Source organism: Peromyscus maniculatus, chromosome 4 (assembly GCF_049852395.1).
Source record: "Peromyscus maniculatus bairdii isolate BWxNUB_F1_BW_parent chromosome 4, HU_Pman_BW_mat_3.1, whole genome shotgun sequence".
NCBI lineage: Eukaryota > Metazoa > Chordata > Mammalia > Rodentia > Cricetidae > Peromyscus > Peromyscus maniculatus.
Window position 1 is genome coordinate 121,664,643 of NC_134855.1, and position 19,518 is coordinate 121,684,160.

The window sequence follows — 19,518 nt, forward strand, 5'->3', positions numbered from 1 at the left end:
AAACAACATGAAAAGAAGAGTTTATTTGAACTTACAGTTCCAGGAAGATAAGAGTTCATCACTATTATGGCAGGAAGGATGACTGGAGCAGGATGCTGAGAACTCACACCCTTTACTGTAAGCACACACAAAAAAGGAACTGTACATGGTATGAGCTTTTATACTCTCTAAGACCACCTCCAGTTACACACCTCCTCCAACAAGGCCACACCTCTTAATTCTTTCCAAACAGTTCCATCAACAGGGGACCAAATACTCAAACATATGAACCTATTGGGAATATTCTCATTCAAACCACCATAGTAACTAACACAGTGCTGTGCATTCAGGAAGCACTCAATAAATATCCAAATACATGATGAGAGAGACCCGAAAGCTTAGCATCGCCATTTGATGCTCTCTGTGGAATATGCAGGTATGCCATGAGATGCTGTTGCAGTAAAGAAAGCTAAGTGAGCAAAATATTTGCTGCACAAGCGTGAGGAATGACATCAGATCCCACAACCATGTAGGAGAAGCAGAAGGTGGTTAGCATGCTTGTAGCTGGAGTCCTGGAAAACAGAGACAGACAGATTCCTGGACTCAGCTACAGCCAGTCTAGCTGACTTGGTGGGTTCTAGGTTCAGTGAGAGACTGTCTCAAAACATAAAGTAGAGAGTGATAGGAGAAGATAGTTGAAGCTGACCTCTGGCCTCCACACATGCAAACACAAGCAAGACAATCTGTGTGTGTGTGTGTGTGTGTGTGTGTGTGTGTGTGTGTGTGTGTGTGTGTACACTCATATACACACTCATTCACAGAAAATAAAGAGAACTAGGCATACAATAAATGGTAATCTGATGACCCTATTTTGTGACTGTATTAAATGGCTTCCAGTTGATTGATTGCTCTTAATAGCCTAACATTCTATGACTTGATTGTTAATTAAGAACTTAGTGACAGATGGGTAAAAGGTGATGCACAAATACTATCTGTTTTTTAGCATGTTCTTGGCTTCTGTAAGGAAAAACATAGCTTCACCAGATATCAGCCATTATCTTTCATTGTAATAGAGGTTTAGGCACAAGAAGATGGTTGACATTCAAAAGTCAACTCTAGTTTATTTCTGATGACTACATTTCCATGCACCATCAGACAAGACTAGGGGGAGGCAAAAAAAGATCTGGCAGAGCCCAATATATAGAGCAAAGGTGAGAAACAAAACCATCTGTGATTGTTTGAAGTCTGAAAGCATCACTTTGTGGTCAGAGGAAGGATAGGATGAAGAGAAGAATGGGATGAAGCGGAAGAATAGGATGAAGAAGAAGATAGAATGAAGAGAAGGATAGGAGAAGAGGAAGGCTAGGATGAAGAGGAAGGCTAAGATGAAGAGGAAGGATAGCATGAAGAGGAAGGATAGGATGAAGAGGAGGATGGGATAAAGAGGAAGGATAGGATGAAGAGGAAGGATGGGATGAAAAGGAGGATAGGATGAAGAGGAAGATATGATGAAGAGGAGGATAGGATGAAGAGGAGGATAAGATGAAGAGGCAGGATAGGATGAAGAGGAGGATGGGATGAAGAGGAAGGATAGGATGAAGAGGAAGGATGGGATGAAGAGGGAAGATAGGTACAGCTGAAAGGTATCTTGGAAGGTTGTGTCTCAGGGAGGTTTGGCATGAGCCCTAATTTGAAGCCAGCAGTGGAAGCTAGAAATAAATCACCCCAGACAGTTAACTGGAAAAGAAGGAAAGAACCAAAGAATGATTATGGGATGTTTGAATCAGTTAGCAACAAAGTAAACAAGGGCCACAGTCACACCAGGAGAAAGGGGTAGAATGTTCAGTTCGTATGCTAAGTCTGTACTGAGTATATCCCATAAGCAGGTATAATGTAGGCCACAGAAACATGGACTCTGAGACCAGAAAAAAAAAAAAAAACAAAAAAAAAAACCATGGTTCAGTCCCTTGGGTATAACGAAGGTTCTGAAAAATGGGAGAAAAAAATCAAGTTCAGGTACCACTTTTTGAGCCTTTGCTTGTGTCAGTGACTAAGTTTCATTGACCAAAGAAGCTACATAGTCAACCTCAGAGTCAGTGTGGGAGGAAACTAACTCGGAGAATGGATTTAGGGAGACAAAACAAAATGAGAATAATTACCATGGTATTCTAATACAGGACCCTCTGATGGTCACCATGTCTCTGGATTATTCCATTAAATGGTGAGAAAGTTACAAAATTTAACCAACAGCACCATTTCTCCTTGGTTGGGGGTTGGTTGTTCTCTTGGAGAATACTAGCCCTTCTTCCAACGCCATGTGGATGAATCATGAACCTAAGAGAACACTCACAAGGCAAAGGAACATGAAAAGCATTGGCATGTACAGGTGCTGTTGTAAGGACAACTCCAGCATGGGCCAGAAGAATGCAGGTGGGGAGTCAACATCATCTGTTATAGAGAGGACATAAAGCTAGATAAAATACAGGCCCTTTATTTAAGGAATTCCAAAGAGAAGTTCTTTTCCAAGCAAGTAGAGCGCTGGTGAGTCTCCTTGCCTGTGAAGCAATGACTGTCAGCAGAACGGAAGACTTCCTGGAGCAGGCAATGTCAAAATCATATGAGTTATGTTGGGGTCTGTAATTTGTATAGATTAAAATGAAAGGAAATTTATAGATGAGGATACAGGATGTGTAAGAAAGTATCCAGGGGTCTTAAAGAGACTACAATAGTTGTTCTATTTGACTAGATGCTAAGAGACTAGGAGATAAGGACAACAAAGAGGGCCAGGGCCAACTCAAGAGAAGTTTCCCACCATAAGCTGAGATGTTTTCATTTCACAGCTAGACAGAGGGAGGCACTCAAAGATACTTAGAAAGTTTAAAAGAGTGGCCACATACAGGAAATCCTAGAATGATGGATGAGCTAACAGAGAAAGGGAGGAGGGGTAGATCTCAGCCTGTACCTTTTGTCCAACAGAATCTGCCACATCTCAACAGCAAACAGCACTTCTCTTTTGATAGATGGTGTTACTGGGAAGTTGGGTTATGTACCTTTTATCTCATTGCCACTGGCCGATGACATCAATGATGCTAATGCTTTGATTAATTATTGTCCTCGAGTCTCAATGAATAGCTGTTGGAAGCAGCCAGTTATATCCATAAAGTTTAATCCAGCTAAAAACAAAATACATGTAAGTACATTTTAGAAGACAGACTGTCACATGGAAGGCAAATTTTTTAAAGAACTGGGGAACCAAAGAGCTTCACTGGGATGCCAACCTACCTTAGAGGCAGGAGGCTCCCTGATACATAAGGGAGATAATGTTTGTTGTAAGTTCCCTTCTGGGATGCTAGGTAGATGGAAAGAAAGGCTAGTGAGTGGGGCTTTAGTCAGATACCCTCTATTTGTGTCACTACCTGATTGACATCATCCTAGACTTGATATGTCCATGCTCAGTTCTTAGGCAAAAATCACATTTTGAACAGTTTGAACTGTGTACTCAGTATTAAAACAAAGAGCAACTCAGCTGTTTCATCCTGCTGTGGTCTCTGTTAGAGGCAAGTGTGGTTCTTAGACTCACAGACAGTGTGAACTGTCATTCATGGAGAGCAATTGCTTAGGTGTAGTCCAGAAGTGGCCAAGGTTGACTAGAATCATGTGTCCCAAGGGTTAGCCCAATGACTTTCCATTACTTTTAAGTTCCTTATACATTGACCATAGAAAACCTGCTAATTTTGGGAGACCATTATTATTTTATTGACAAGTCTTTGTTAAGCCCTGTGGAGATGAGGAACACTCAAAGTGATAGATCCTACAGACTGAATGATGATAGATTCAACTTTATATGCAAAGCTTATTATTAGTTCTTTGGGTAGGTTGGTGAATTCACCTAATCTGGTGTCTTCATTTAGCTTTTTAAAACACCAGCTTTATGACTTGGGGAGTAAAAAACTCATAGCACTCGGTCTCAAGTTCTACAGCAAATAAATTTATTAGACCACACTAACCTTATGTAACACCCTAACCAGATGCAGCTGAATGCTGTCTTCTGTGGTAGCTACTTACTCAAAGCAATGATAGCCTGCTTCCACTGGCCTCATGTTGACATAAGAGCTAGAGACACCACAAGTAATGAGGCTGCTTTACTGTATGAAAGACATCTGTTTAAAGAAGCTGTCGAGCCTTCCCCTAGCAAAAATCATATTTACTTTATTCATCTAAATAATGTAGCATGCTTGCCTTCTGTATGAAATTATCTCGTGCTGCTTCTCATTGATTGAGTTTTATGAGACAGCATATGATTTTATGTGCATCCATATGCCACTCTGCTGAGAGTGGAATGTCCTCTTGTTGAGTGGTTTCAATTACTATATCCCTTTTATAGTTCTAGCATCATGGATGTACTCAAAATATCCATTTCTTCACCCCTCCCATTTTCTTTCCATTGCCCAGCTACACTCCCTTTCTAAATTAAAAGGAAAGAAGCGGTAAAAATAAATACACAAAATAACTTGTTCTGAATTCCACTCCTAAGGACTTGCTCTCTGGAGAGTTATAGCAACTGGAGTCCACTGAAATAGGGTGTTAGTTATATAGACCTTTGTATGCGAATGTCCAGAAATAAGTGAGCGAGAAGCATGGTGCATGTCCACAGATGTATCCTGTCCTTGGTTTGCAAGTTCACTGTTAGGAGGGCGTGATCACAACTACTGTTGTGAACTTGTGGTTGCTACACTTAAAAGACTGTAGACTGCACCAAAAGCATACGTAATACCAATGCTAAACCACCTTGTGTCAGCTTACTCGTGAGAACATGGCAGACAAACTCCCACTAAGGAGCAGTATAAAGTCATTGCCTGCCCTCTGGCTTCTTCAAATCTGGGAAAGTGATAAAAGAAAAGACAGGTAATCTAAGGAACTCCTCAAGATGGGAAAAGAAAAAAATACTCTATGCAGTAAGTGATCCTGGTCTGAACTCTAGTTCCAATTTTTTTATGTTTTGTGACAAATATTATTAAAACAATTGGCAACATGTTGATGATATCTATATATTATAAAATATCAGTAATTTTCTTTTTTTACTTGGGGGAGTGACAAGAGAGGGTCCTACTGTGCAACTAAGATTGGCCTCAAAGCCATGATAATCTTCCTGCCTCAGCTTGCTGAGTGCTAGAATTACCACTACACCTGGCTTCACTATTAATATTCTTATTTTATTGTGATATATGTTCTTAGGAGACACACACACCATATATATATATATAAACTCAGCATGGCAGCACACACCTGGAATTCCCAGCATTCAAGAATCTGAGGTAGAAGGATCATAAATCCTAGGGTAGGCTGGATGACTGAGTAAGTCCTTGTCTTCAAACATAATAGAAAATATGTGTTGTATATGTGTGTATACATTACATATACATATGTAAATATACACATATATATATACATATACACACAGAGACAAAATGCACACTTCTCTTAAGAGTCTATTTCTACAAATGTATTAAGTGTAAAATTATATTTAAAACTTAAATTACTCACAAAGATGTTTGGATTGACTCAAAGGCAACACTGTTATCTCCCTCTGTGAATGTGAACTCACTTCAACTCCTTCTGCCACAGTGAGACTTTGCCCTCCTCTGCCATAGCAGAAAGTTTTGTAATTGGTAATGGTCTGAACTTCACTTTTCTTAACTGTATAAGCCAGAGGTAAACTAGAAACCTTGGGATCTAAATAACACCCACACAGACTCCCATTACATTCCTGTAAAAGCCCTATGCTTTCTCCAATATTCACACAAACTCTAGGGGCTAGGTCTTCATTTAATTTCTGGATCAAGCTTCCACAAAAACTTTCCTATTAGCAAATCACATCTCTGTCCCACATCCACAATCCACACTCCAGAATAGTGGCTTAACCATGAAACTTGGCCACAGCCTTGACAGTGCCTGCCCAGTAAAACCCTCACCATGCACCCAAGGCATTTTCCTGATGATATCAAGGTGCAGACAGAATTGAAATATGCGTTCCTGGGAAGTCTTCAGTCACCACTGGGCCATGAGAATTGAAAAGAACTCTCAGAAATGAGATTAGTGGCTCCTTCAGTCCAGCGTCTTACCTCCTGGCTCCTCACCCTCTGTGCTCTGCATCTTCGCTGCTTTGGCACCCCCTCCTCCTCTGGCCTGGCTGCACTCACATCTGCCTAGGCACAGCAGATCTTTCTCTTACCTAAGCAACTATGGCCTCCCAGAATCACAGGATTCTCCCAAATGGAAACCGTTCTCTCCCCTCAGATAGCAGCTAAGATGCTTTACTCTCTGGGTCTCTGTGAAGTAAGACCTGGTGCTGAGATGCTATGGACTCCACTTGCTTTTACTTTTCATAATAAAAATATTTTTATTGTACATGTCAACTTTCTAAAGCACACAAATGGCACTGCCAGAAATAATACAGAGAAGTGAACACAGGACAATTAGATCAACTGAAATGTTATACCTGGTCAATTTTCACTAGCAGGTGAACATTTAACGTGCATCTTTTTACCTGGGTACCTTATTTACACATGCCACTTTGTTTTTCTCAGAAGGTACATTGCAAGGGTCAGTCCATGTCAACGAGAAAGGCAGCAGAGCTTTCAAAGCTGTATGGCATTCCAGTTCTCATCCTCTAAAATGCAATAAACTTCTTTTTCTTTGTACCCTTCTTCCTTCACCACCACTGCTACGCTTTCTGTTGTTCTGTCCCATTGAGACTAATGTTGATATCTTAATATTTAATTTGTCCTGATATCATTTTTCAAAAATATAAAGTTTGGAGGGTAGATGATCATGATAGATAGATAGATGATAGATAGATAGATAGATAGATAGATAGATAGATAGATAGATAGATAGATAGATAGATAGATAGATGATAGATAGATATAATGATGACAGATTATAGCTAAATAAATAGATAAATTATAGGTAGTAGGTAGATGATAGATATATAGATGATTGGTAGATAATAGATGATAGTAGATAAGTGTTACTGATAGGTAGGTAGAGAGATAGATAGATAGATAGATAGATAGATAGATAGATAGATAGATAGATAGATAGATAGATGGACAGACAGATGATAAATGACATAGCATAGACAGACAGTGGGAGAGTGTTGGGTAGATAATCTCCACCAGTTCTTTCTCTATTCTCCCAAGGTCACCATGGCTTGCCTTACCATTATGTACAATTAAAAAAATCTAGTGCAGTCTCGGGGAAACATCAGGAAAACGCAGGTCCCATCCCTCTTTGCTAAATGCAAGCCCCCAAATATAATCGTCAAGTAATTGCCAAGCAGTTTGCAATCTTGGCTGTATTGTTTCATCTTCCAGTTTTATTCCTGAAACATCTTGACAGTAGCTACTAGAGAGCAAGGTTGTAAGAATATTCAGATGTGGAATAACTCCTGAGCTTCCCCCAAACTGGACCCCCAGGGAAGCCCAGCTGAAGGTCATGAAAGTAAGCAAGGAGGGCAAATGCAAGCAAGCAGCCAGGAGGAGCAGCTTCTGGTCAAAGGGGAGGCTTTCGCTTGGGGAGTGCTGGATCCCAGAACCCATGACAGCATTACTTCTAAGGAGAAATGCACATTAGTATAGCATCTGGGATGGAGGCTGTGAACACAACCTTTTTGGAGCACTGCTGCATTGTCTAATCCAGGGAACCCCAGCCTCAAGGCAGGCAGGCACAAGCTGCATTTGAATGCCATGCCTTTTCATCTGGGCTTCCCTGGTGCTGGGAGAAGCAAGTGTGTAACACGATTCTTAACAGGTATTATTAATAAAAACAAACCTGGAGCCAGGTATTGGGGTGAATGCTGAAAGATTAGAGAGACAGAACAGGCCACAGCTAACCTCACCTCGCCAGTTCCTCAGCTGATCTCATTTCCTCAGACTGGAAGCCTCTGAGTCCTCACCCAAATGGATCTCAGCTGAACTGCTGCTAAAAGCTAAAAGCTTAAAAGAGCTCTAGTTCCTGGTCCTCATGCTTTATATACCTTTCTGCTTCCTGCCATCACTTCCTGTGATTAAAGGCATGTGTCACCATGCCTGACTGTTTCCAGTGTGGCTTTGAACTCACAGAGATTCAGATGGATCTCTGCCTTCGGGATGCTAGGATTAAAGGTGTATGTGCCACCATTTTCTAGCCTCTATATCTAGTGGCTATTCTGTTCTCTGACCCCAGATAAGTTTATTAGGGTGCACAATATATTAGGGAACACAATATCACCACACAAGTGTGTGGGTTTGAATAAGTGCGTCAGCTTGGAGCCATACATGAATGGGAAATGAAGCAAGAGGGAAATGAGAGAAGTATTGGGAAGCCATGCTGGGATTCATACAATTTTGTAACATAATGAGAATTTAGCTCTCTGCAAGTCTGAGTTAGCAGCATTAGTATACTGCTACCCAGCCTGAGTCTGCAAGCTGACAGTTGGCTGTGAATCCTCCTCCCTCTCATTTTCTCCTTTCAGGAACCATGCACATTTTACCTTAAAGGAATAAAGTAATAGCACCAAAACAATGTGTGTGCATGCACATGTGTGTGTGAGAAAGAGTGTGTGTGTGTGTTCATGTGTGTGAGAGTGTTTGTGAGCATGTGTGAATGTGTTTGTGAGAGTGTGTATGTGCACATGTATGTGTGCACACATGTGTACATGACTGTGTTGCAGGTGTGTGAGTGTGTATGTTTCTAGGAAGAAAGTCATTTAAACATGTATGATACGACTATAATATGAGAAGTTTTTTACTGCGGCATTCAACCGAGTGTTGGGGACCTACCACTGTTTTTAATGTCTCAACTATTTGTAATACTAGAATTATTCTTAGAAATGGAGGAATGCAACTATCGGTATCGCATCACTGAGAGGTTCAGGTGGAAAGTGCCTTCCCCTACTGAGAGGCACACAGCATCTCTCTTCCCTTCCTGATGGGGCTCCTGCTTGCACAGTGTTCTCAAACAGCTGACTGTGGCAGAGGACAGTAGATCTGGAGTCTGCGCTCCAAAGATAAGAAGCAAAATAACCGATGTGCAGATATATATTGCATTAATTTGTAACTGGTCAATGTATCTGTTTATACATTGCCCAAGAAGAAGCTCATGAGAGTTTCTGAATTTAGCCTCATCAGATCAATTAGCTCCATTTGCTCCCACAGCCCAGAGAGCTCTTAACAAAGAAGTCACCATCATGGTTCCCAAGGGTCCATGGGTGGGGATATCACTCACAGTGTGGCTGCAAGTGAGTACCACTCCCTTGGCCATGAATTCCAGTCCAAGGTCTCACTGATTCATAGCCATGTTTACAAAGATGGGTGGGAACATAGAATTAGGAAAGATGAAGGGATTCTTGGGAGACCTGAGCCTTCACCCTCTCAGTGACTGGGACTTCTGTTCTTTTGTGTTTTTGCACAGATGCGTCCATCCATGCATGCATTTTTTTTTTCGAGACAGGGTTTCTCTATGTAGCTTTGTGCCTTTCCTGGATCTCACTCTGTAGACCAGGCTGGCCTCAAACTCACGGAGATCCGCCTGCCTCTGCCTCCCGAGTGCTGGGATTAAAGGTGTGCACCACCACCGCCGGGCCATCCTTGCATTTATGCGTGTCTCTCTCTGTGTGTTATATGCATATTACTGTATGTGTGAGGGCTGTAATTCTAGTGTTCCTCTATTGCCTCCACCTGATTTTTTTGAGACAGGGCCTCCCAGTGACTCTGGAGCTCACTGGTTCAACTCAGCTGTCTGATTGGCGAGCCCTGGAGATTCTGCTTTCCCCACCCACCAGCACTGGAGTTACAAGCACACATCACTGCTCTTGGCTTTTATGTAGATGCTGTGGACCCAAACTCATGCCCTCAGGCTTACACAGCAAGCATTGTACCCGACCAGGCCATCTCCCTCACCCCCAGTGTCCGTTCTTACGAAATGAAGCAACTAGACCAGGCCACAGGGCATAACTCAATTAGCTCTGGTAACACAGCCCTGGAAAGCTACCTCCGTATATGACTCTCAGAAGTGATAGGGCCTGTGACCCTCCCCCAAGACATTTATATTTAAATATTAAAAATACATTTACATTTAACTCGCACTTTGGAAATGATCTTCGACTTTTAAATGTTGGGGTGTACTCGTGTTCATGGCTGTGCTTTTTGCAAGCGCCAATATGAGAAGCAACCCAAGTGCCCACCAACGCTTGAATGAAAAACAAAATGTAGAATGTGAGTGCACAGAGTGAATTATTGCTTCATGCTAACAGGGAAGGAACTCTGAGACATGCTCAGGACATAAGAGCCTTAAGGACATTATACTTAAGTGAAATAAGGCAGGCATAAAAGGTCAAGTGTTGTATGCTTCCACTGACAAGAGACATCACAGAGACAGAAGGTATACAGTTGCCAGCCTGAGAGAAGGGAGGTTGCTTAATGGGTCGTCATAGTTTCTTTCCCTGCTGCTGTGTTAAAATATTCTAGCAAAAGCAACTTAGGGAAGAAAGTTATTTTGTTGTTGTTGTTTTTTGTTTGTTTTGTTTTGTTTTTTCCTGGCTCACTCTTCAGGAGTATAGTTCATCAGGGCAGAGGAGTTACGAGGCAGCAGGAGCTTGAGGCAGCTGGTCACAACACATTGCTGTAGTCAAGGAGCAGAGAATGATGAATGATGCATGGTATTTTCCACTTCATTTTATGCACTCTGGGATCCTCTCAGCTGAGAATGGACCCATCCAGAGTCAAGACAGTCTTCTTCTCACATCAGCTAAGGATATCAAAGTTTTCTCATGTAGGCATGCCCAGGGGCCCCATCTCCCAATTGATCCTGATTCTACCACACTGATAAATGGTACTAACCATCACACGGTGATAGATTGGTTTTAATGTTTTAGTTCACATTTCAGGGGTGCACAGTGGAGGATAACGTTTCCTCTGAGTGTGTGTGTTCAAGATACAGATTATCCAACCCAAAGGCTCACACATGCTAGTCAAATGGTCTGCCACTGAGCTCTACCTTCAGCTGTGTTTGCTTGGTCTTTGCAGTAGGGTCTCACACTGTAGCCCAGGCTGGCCTCACTGCTGCTTCAGTCTCTCAGACTGCTGGGAATACAGGCCTGCGCCACCACACTTGATTGAGAGTTTTACTTGAGGGTGGTGAACTACTTCTGACAATGGGAGGTTGACAATGGGTACACAGTGAAATGTACTTGATAGCACTAGTCTGCATAAGTTAAAGCGGTTGAAATGGAAACTTTGAGACTACTTACCTTTACCAGAATTCCTTTAAAAGACAAGTAATAAACAAGAGCACGGAGGATTTGTTCCCTTAGTCCTGCCTTTAACCTAGCCTTTCCTAAGCTGACATCTTACATAATCATAGTACAATTAGCAAAAGCAGCAGGGAAGCATTGATACTAATTATTAAGATCTGTACAAAATTTTCCAGTGGCCCCACAAATGTCCTTTTCTCTGATGCAGGCTCTAACCCAGGGTGTGTGTATTGAACGTCCCTGTCTTCCTTGTCTCCTCCAATTTTGAAAAGTTCTCAGTCTTTCATGAACATGACTTCAAAGACACTTGGCCAGTTATGGGTTTGTCTGACATTTCCTCCTGACAGAATACACATTATGTATTTGTCCCTAGAGCTTTATACACAGGGAGCGTATGTCTGTCCTATGGATGCCTAGGCATGTGGCTGCAGCATCTCATCATGGGGCCATTCACTTAGTTCACTTGGTTAAGGCAGGGTCTTCTAGGCTCCCTTTAGTCACCTGCTGTGTTTTTCCCCCATTAACTTTGTCGCCCATTAATGATGTTCACCGGCCACACTTCCTGATGTGCTGTTTCCTAAATAATAGTATTCAACTTCTACCATCACCTCCATAAGTCCACTGGAAGGAAAAATTCCCTTTGCCTCCATTCGAATTCAGTTTCTAAAACTCAATAAACAAAGACAGAAGAAAAATAAAAAATATTCTTCCAAAACTCACTGGTACATAACCCCAAGTTCTTTTTTAGTGTTAAAATTCTCAGATTTATAGTGTCCTATTTAATAGGAAGTGAAAATCTAAATCTGGTACAATGAGCAGTGGTCAAAGGCATATGATTTGGGGTAGCCAGGGGCTTTATGGCAGAGTTCTCTTTCCCTCAGTCCACTTTTTAATACTAAAATCTTAATATTACCCCAAGCACATGAGTAGGGTTAAGTAGAAAATGTATTCAAGAACCAATGAGCCTGGAAAATGCACCTGAAATATTTATGTTAAATATGCCCTAGTGAGCCTGGTTTTTAATGAACAGAAACCAAATTACAAAAGTTACAGTGTTCTAAAGACCTTCTCTTGCACGCCAGTCCCCTGGCAGAGTTGGCTGTGCTCTTGAAACCCATCCTAAAGCCACAGACCTGATCCTAGCCCTCTCCTCCCAAGCCAAGAATGTTCTAGCAGAGCCTCTATCTGAGCTGCTGTGACTGATATCATAAATGGACAGATAACTAATCTTATTACAAACTTCCAAGGTGCCCCAAAAACCAAGGAAATAAAGCATTTTTTTTATTTAGCTATTTCTTTCCTGTTATCTACAGCTACGGGAAAATTACTAAATGTAGTAGTATAAAGCAATAACTATTTCATTGTGGCTGTATTTGAGGGTTAGAAATTCAGACAATTCAAAGAGAAGAAACCTTAGCCGGGCGGTGGTGGCGCACGCCTTTAATCCCAGCACTCAGGAGGCAGAGGCAGGTGGATCTCTGTGAGTTCGAGGCCAGCCCGGGCTACCAAGTGAGTTCCAGGAAAGGTGCAAAGCTACACAGAGAAACCTTGTCTCGAAAAAAACAAAAAACAAAAAAAAAAAGAGAGAAGAAACCTTAATGGCAAATAAGCATATGAAAATACTCAAACATTTAGAACAAAGAAACCCAAATAAGGTGGTATATTTATCTATCAAGCTACTGATTTCATGTTGTTGAGAATATAGCAAAATAGATATTTGTATTCTTACTCTGGTTTTAGTAAATTTTGGAATATACAACCTTAGGAGAAACTTGGAGAAGCATAGTGTTATCTCATTGAACAATCCTGGGATATAGGAAAATATCATCTATGCATAGTGTCCATTGTCTGTTATTGTAAAAAAAAAAATACCCAACACAGTCAACTTATAAGGAGAAAAGAGATTTAGGGGTTCCCAGTTTGAGGTTTTGTTTTGGGGTCTGTGACAAAGTAGTATATTAAAGCTGCTCACATCGTCACTAGAAAGTAAAGGGGGAGAAAGAGGAAGCAAATAGCTCCTTTTGTGACATGGATCCAATGACCTCAAGACCTCTCAGGAGGCCCTACCTCTTACAGTTTTCCACCACCTTCCACATTGAAAAGTGGGAGCCAAGACGTTAACTTGCACAAGACATTGTAGATCTTAACTATGGCCCCGCCACCCTCTCACACTCACTTTATTTTTGTAAACTAGTAGAAAAGTCCCTTCTTTCACTGCCAGTTTTATTTATTTGAGCATTTTCTCTTATTTTTGTTCTTAACAATAATTTCAGATTTGTCATTCTTGTTATATATTTTAAAGAATAACTTGTTGAATTTTATGTTTTTCTGTATTCTGTTTCATTTATTTTAACACAAATATTTTACTTTTGTTATTCTTGGGATTGGGGAGGGGGTATTTCACTGTGGCCTGGAACTCATGATCCTCCTGCCTCCACTTCCTTTCTGCTGGGATTACAGTTCTGTGACAGTTTGAATGCAACTTGCTTTTTCAAGTTTCATCAGATGTAAAATTAGGCTACTGATTCATCAGATGTAAAATTAGGCTACTGATCTTTCTTCTCTTCTTCCTTCTTATCATCATCCTCTTCCTCGATCTTCTCACCTTTCTTCCTCATCCTCCTCATCCCCTTCCTCCTTATGTCCAAGGGACTGAGATTGACCCCAGGGCCTTACGCATAGTAAGAAACCATGCTACCACTGAGCTATATCTCCAATCCCCTTCTTTTCTATTGGGCATTTTATAGCTACAAATATTCCTTTAAGCATTGCTTTGCCTGAATCCATAAGTTTTGGTATTCTTGCTTTTGTTTTATTTGACTCAAAATATTTTCTAATTGCTCTTGTAATTTTTCTTTCACTTATTGATAATTTAGTAATGTATTGTTAATTTTCACATATTCCTGAACTGCATGATTTTCTTTTTAATGTCATTATAAAGTGTGATCAGAAAGCATATTCTATGTTTTCACTCTCTAAATTTATTGACACCCATTCAGTATCCCAGCATATGGTGCATCATTTCCCATGTATTTGAGAAGACATATTTTCTTCTACTTCTTGACAAATAGTGTGTGCATCTGCTAAGCCTTCTTGGTTTGTAGATTTGCTCATGTCTTCAGTTTACTCTTTGATCTTCAGCCTAGCATTTCAGTCCTAACGCAAGCAGGTCTTTCAAGTCTCCAACTGTGGTCACTACCTTTCTATCACTGGAACAAAACACCCGAGATAGTTATCCCACAGAGAGAAAAGGCATATTTTGGCTCATATTATCAGAGTCTCTAGTCTGTGGTCATTTGTCCCCGTACCATAGTGTAAAGGGTGACAGAGAAAATCCACTTACATCATAAACTAAGGAAAAGGAGAAGAAAGGGCCCCTCAATGACTGAAGAACCATCACTGGACCCCACCTCCTAAAGTTTCCACTGCCTTCAAACAGCACTGCCCTGGAAATGAAGTCTTCAGCACACAGGCCTTTAGGAGATATTCAAATCCAAACTGGAGCAACAACAGTGACTGACAAATTATTTCATTTCTCCCTGCAATTCTACCAGGTTTTGTTTCATCTTTTAGAGACTTTGTTAATAGGTGAATTGCATATTTTTATAGTTTAATGCCATTTGAGGGATTTATTTTTATCATTATAAAATGTTATTCCTTGTTTCTATCAAGAAATTTTGTCTTAAATTGGTTTAGTTTGATACTTATATAACAACACCTATTATTTTACTATTGTATAGATAATGTATTTTTTCACATTCTTTCATTTTCAACCTGTGTATTTAGATCTTAAATATGCTTCTAGTGAACAACACATGGTACAGTCACAAACTGAATGCTTTTCTTATCAATTCTGACAGTTTAACTTTTGACTGAAATTTTGAAACTTTTTACTTTATATTGATAAAATTTACATATGTCATTTTTTCTATTTCTCTTCTACATGTCTATGTATCCAGTTTTCCATCCCTGATTAAGTACTTGAAACAGGCTATTTATGAGGTAAAAAGAGGTTTGCTTTGGCCCATGGACCTTCAGGCTCAAAGTCCTAGATCAAGTGATCCCATTAATTTGGAACTCTGAAAAAGACCTCTATATCGCTGTGGTGAAAGCCCACATCAGAGCCAGTGGCCACATCTCAACCCCAAGAGACAAATAATGCACTATAGACCCCTTTCAGGGGATACCCCAAATAACCTAAGGACCCTCTACAAATCCCTGACCCCAAAGTATCTATTGCTTCCCAATAAAGCTAGCCTGGGAATCATTAGGACACACCCATTCAAACAATCTCATATAACTTTATTTCTCTGTTCTTTCATAACTTCCTTTTGTGTTAAATGTTATCCAGGGTACCATCTTAAGTAATGTGATTATTTGATAATTATAGACTATTATATAAAATGACAAAATAGGTAGTTGATAATAAAAGAGAATTAAAATAAAAAATATTATCTAGTGTATCATCATAAGGTACCATGTTTATTTCATGATTTATTGTTTATTTTTATTGGTTGCTTTGGAGATTACAATTAATATATTAAATAGCTTGTCTCAGATTTAAAGCCACAATGATGAATATATAAAAATGTGGCTCTATTGTTGCTATATTCCCTTCCTCCATTTTTATGCTATGGTTGTTATACAAATTTATTGTATACATTATTGGCCAGTAAACACACCTTTATACTCAACTTTTAAATAAAGTAGAGAAAAAAGACTGTTACAAGCAAAAATTCATTTATAATCTCAGTGTTAGTTAGCTTTTTATCAGTGATGCAATAGCCATGAGACATCAACACACAGGAGCAAATCCATGAGACATCAGCACACAGTAGGAAAGATATGAGACATCAGCACACAGGAGCAAATCCATGAGACATCAGCACACAGTAGGAAAGGTATGAGACATCAGCACACAGGAGCAAATATGAGAACATCAGCACACAGGAGCAAATCCATGAGACATCAGCACACAGGAACAAATCCATGAGACGTCAGCACACAGGAGCAAAGCCTTATCTTGGCTCTTCTCTTCAGAAGCTTCCACCCATGACCTACAGACTCCTTCCCTTTGTGCCAGATGTGGAGATTAACATCACAGTGAGGGAATATGTAAAGGAGGAGGACAGATGTGAGAGACAGAGGACAGGGCAGAGATGGAGTGTGCCCTCCAAAGAAAGACACCCACCCCCACTGCCTTGCTTTGAGCTAGTTCCTCCAACTAGGCTCCACATGCTATCATTCCCACCACCTCTTCAATGTCACCAAATGGGAACCTTCAAGACAGGAGCATCTGGGAGACAACTCAGATCCTGACTATAGCAGTGTCCTTTATACTTTATGTTTGCCGGCACTGCAATTGTTCATTTCTTCCCGTGGATCCCCACAAATGTCTAAAAGCCTTCCATTTTACCTGAAGTTAGTAATTCTTAATGAGAATTTTGTTTATCTGGGGCTGTATGAGTTTCTTTATTTTTCAAGATTAGTTTTGTTAGACCAGAATTATTAAATTGGTAAATGGATTTTCTTTTGGCATCAGGAATATGCTATCCAACGGTCATGTAATCTCCATGACTTCCAATAGGCAGTCAGGTGGTTTTGCATGTTCTGTGTTGGGTTGTATTCAACACTGGAAATAAACTCAAGGCTTTGTGCATTCTAATTCAAGCATGCTACTACTGAGGTCCATCCCTGGTAGAAAGTCAGTTTTGAATCTTACTAAGCATCTCACATGCATTTTTGGCTCAGTGCTCAGATGATTCTCATGTTTGCCTCTCAACAGGTTGACCATTGTATGTATAATATGCAAATCTCTGACTTTATCCTATTCTGATCTTATTGCACTTCTTAGATAGGAATATTAATGCTGTTCATAAAACTACAGAAGTTTTCAGACATTGTTTCTTCCTGTCTATTTCTCCCCTCTTCTTGTGAGACTTCTGTGTATAAATGGTATGCTTGGTAGTGTTTTCATTTTACTTCATTTCTTATCTGTTAGATCATCTCAAATGGACTATATTTGTATTTATTGATTAAGTTCTGTCAGCTTAAATCTGCTATTAAGGTTCTCTAAGGATATTTCTTCATTCAGTTATTATCCTTTCCACTCCATAATTTATCTTTTTTATTTCTGTTAGTTTTGTCTATGTGATGATTCATCATTTTCATGTTTTGATGTCATTCTATAGACAAGATGTTCCTTTTAGCTGTTTGAACATATTTAAAGTCTTCATCTAGTAAGTGCAACACATGGACTTGCTCAGAGGCTCTTTATTTATCCTCCCCTCTTCCTAGGCATGGACCACATGTTCCTGTCTCTTTATATGCCTCATGACACTTTTACTAAAGACTGACATCTTAAGGAACACCACATAGCAAATCTTGAAGTAAAATTTCTCTCCATTCCCTGAATGTTCTAGACTTTATTGTTGCTGTGTTGATTTATTTGTTTGTTTGTTTAGTGTATTTCCTAGACCAATTCTCTGAACTCTGTGAGGATTAAAGGCAGTGATGGTTCACACCTTTAATCCTAGCACTCAGGAGGCAGAGGCAGGAGGAATTCTGTGTTTGAGACCAGCCTGGTTTCCAGAGCAAGTTCCAGGACAGGCTCCAAAGCTAACAGAGAAACCCTGTCTCAGAAAACTAGAAGGAAGAAGAAGAAGAAGAAGAAGAAGAAGAAGAAGAAGAAGAAGAAGAAGAGGAGGAGGAGGAGGAGGAGGAGGAGGAGGAGGAGGAGGAGGAGGAGGAGGAGGAGGAGGAGGAGGAAGGAGGAGGGGGAGAGGAGGAGGGGGGAGGAGGAGGAGGAGAAGGAGGAGGACAGGGAAGGGGAAGAGGAAGAGGAAGCAACAGCAGCTGCATTGTTAGGCATTTGCCATGGACTGTCTTCAACAAATGCTCCAAAAACAAAGCCTTTCTCAGTGAACAATATCTGAGTCATATACCAAACCTTGTCCCTGTGAATGGCACTTTCTGGCTATCTTCCAGTTATCTGGGAATGGGGCTTCTTGAATGACTCCAATCCTGGGCGCATCCTCCAGTGTCTGCTAAGCTGCCATTTTACAGAGATCTGGTTGAGATGACTTTGAAGCCACCTGCTATCTAAGAAACTTTAGAATTTGGCATCTGTGGACAGACAGGACGTGTTATAAACCTCACAAATCTTTTGGTTATTATTGGCAGAGTACTTGTTTGATTAAATGCTTCTGGGGGCTGGGGGACTGCAAGCTTCTTGTTAATTTTCAGAATTCTGAAATCATTGTTTGGCAATTGTTTCCAGTATTTCAGTTGCTCTTTTGAAAGTGACTTTTAGAGCTCCTGGACTCATTATTCTTGAAACATAGCAGTATCTTCAATTATTAAACAAGAAAGAGAGAAAGAAATGTCTCAGCATACATCAGCAATGGAACGTAGCTAGTTATTTTTACTCTTTGTTCTTTGGGAGGCCCTGCCATACAACTCCCAAATAAATATACAGAGACTTATTCTTGCTTATGAATGCCCGGCCTTAGCTGAGCTTATTTCTAGCCAGCTTTTCTTAACTTTATTATCCTGTCTACTTTTTGCCTCTGGAACTTTCTCTATTCTATATGTCTTTCTTTACTTCTGTTGCTGGCACTGTGGCTGGGTGGCTGGCCCCTAGTGTCCTCTTCTCCTCCTTTTTTCATTCCTCCCTTTACTTCTATTTATTCTCTCTGCCTGCCAGCCCCACCTATCCTTTCTCCTGTCTATTGGCCATTCAGCTCTTTATTAGACCAATTGGGTGTTTTAGACAGGCACAGTAACACAGCTTTATAAAGTTAAACAAATGCAACATAAAAGAATGCAACATATCTTTGCATCATTAAATAAATATTCCACAGCATAAATGAATGTAACACATCTTCAACTAATACTCCACAACAGTGGAAAGTCTAGATACATCATGGTATATCTCATGTCATAGCAGATGCTACCAACAGAGAAGTAAAAGTAGAGTGTGTGATAACATGAATGAAAGATGAAAAACCACTTTATATGATAATATGTAATAGATGTGATGTATGCAACGAAAATTAACTAATATTAAAATAGAAAAGGGGAAATATGGTGATATTTTATTTGTACTGAAATGTGATTTTATTAATATGTTAATAAGTAAAGTTGCCTGGGGGTCAGAGCTAATAGCAAGCCATAGCAGAAGTCTGGCAGTGGTAGCACACACCCTTAATCCCAATCACATGACAGGCAGAGCTCTGTGTGTTCAA

The 19,518-nt window shown here is 40.3% G+C and overlaps 1 protein-coding gene across 1 annotated transcript in view; it reads left to right on the top strand.

Annotated features, from left to right (window-relative positions):
• The window catches only part of Pcsk2 (proprotein convertase subtilisin/kexin type 2), a 246,580-nt gene that overhangs the window by 12,147 nt on the left and 214,915 nt on the right, over positions 1 to 19,518 (top strand). The window lies entirely within an intron of this gene.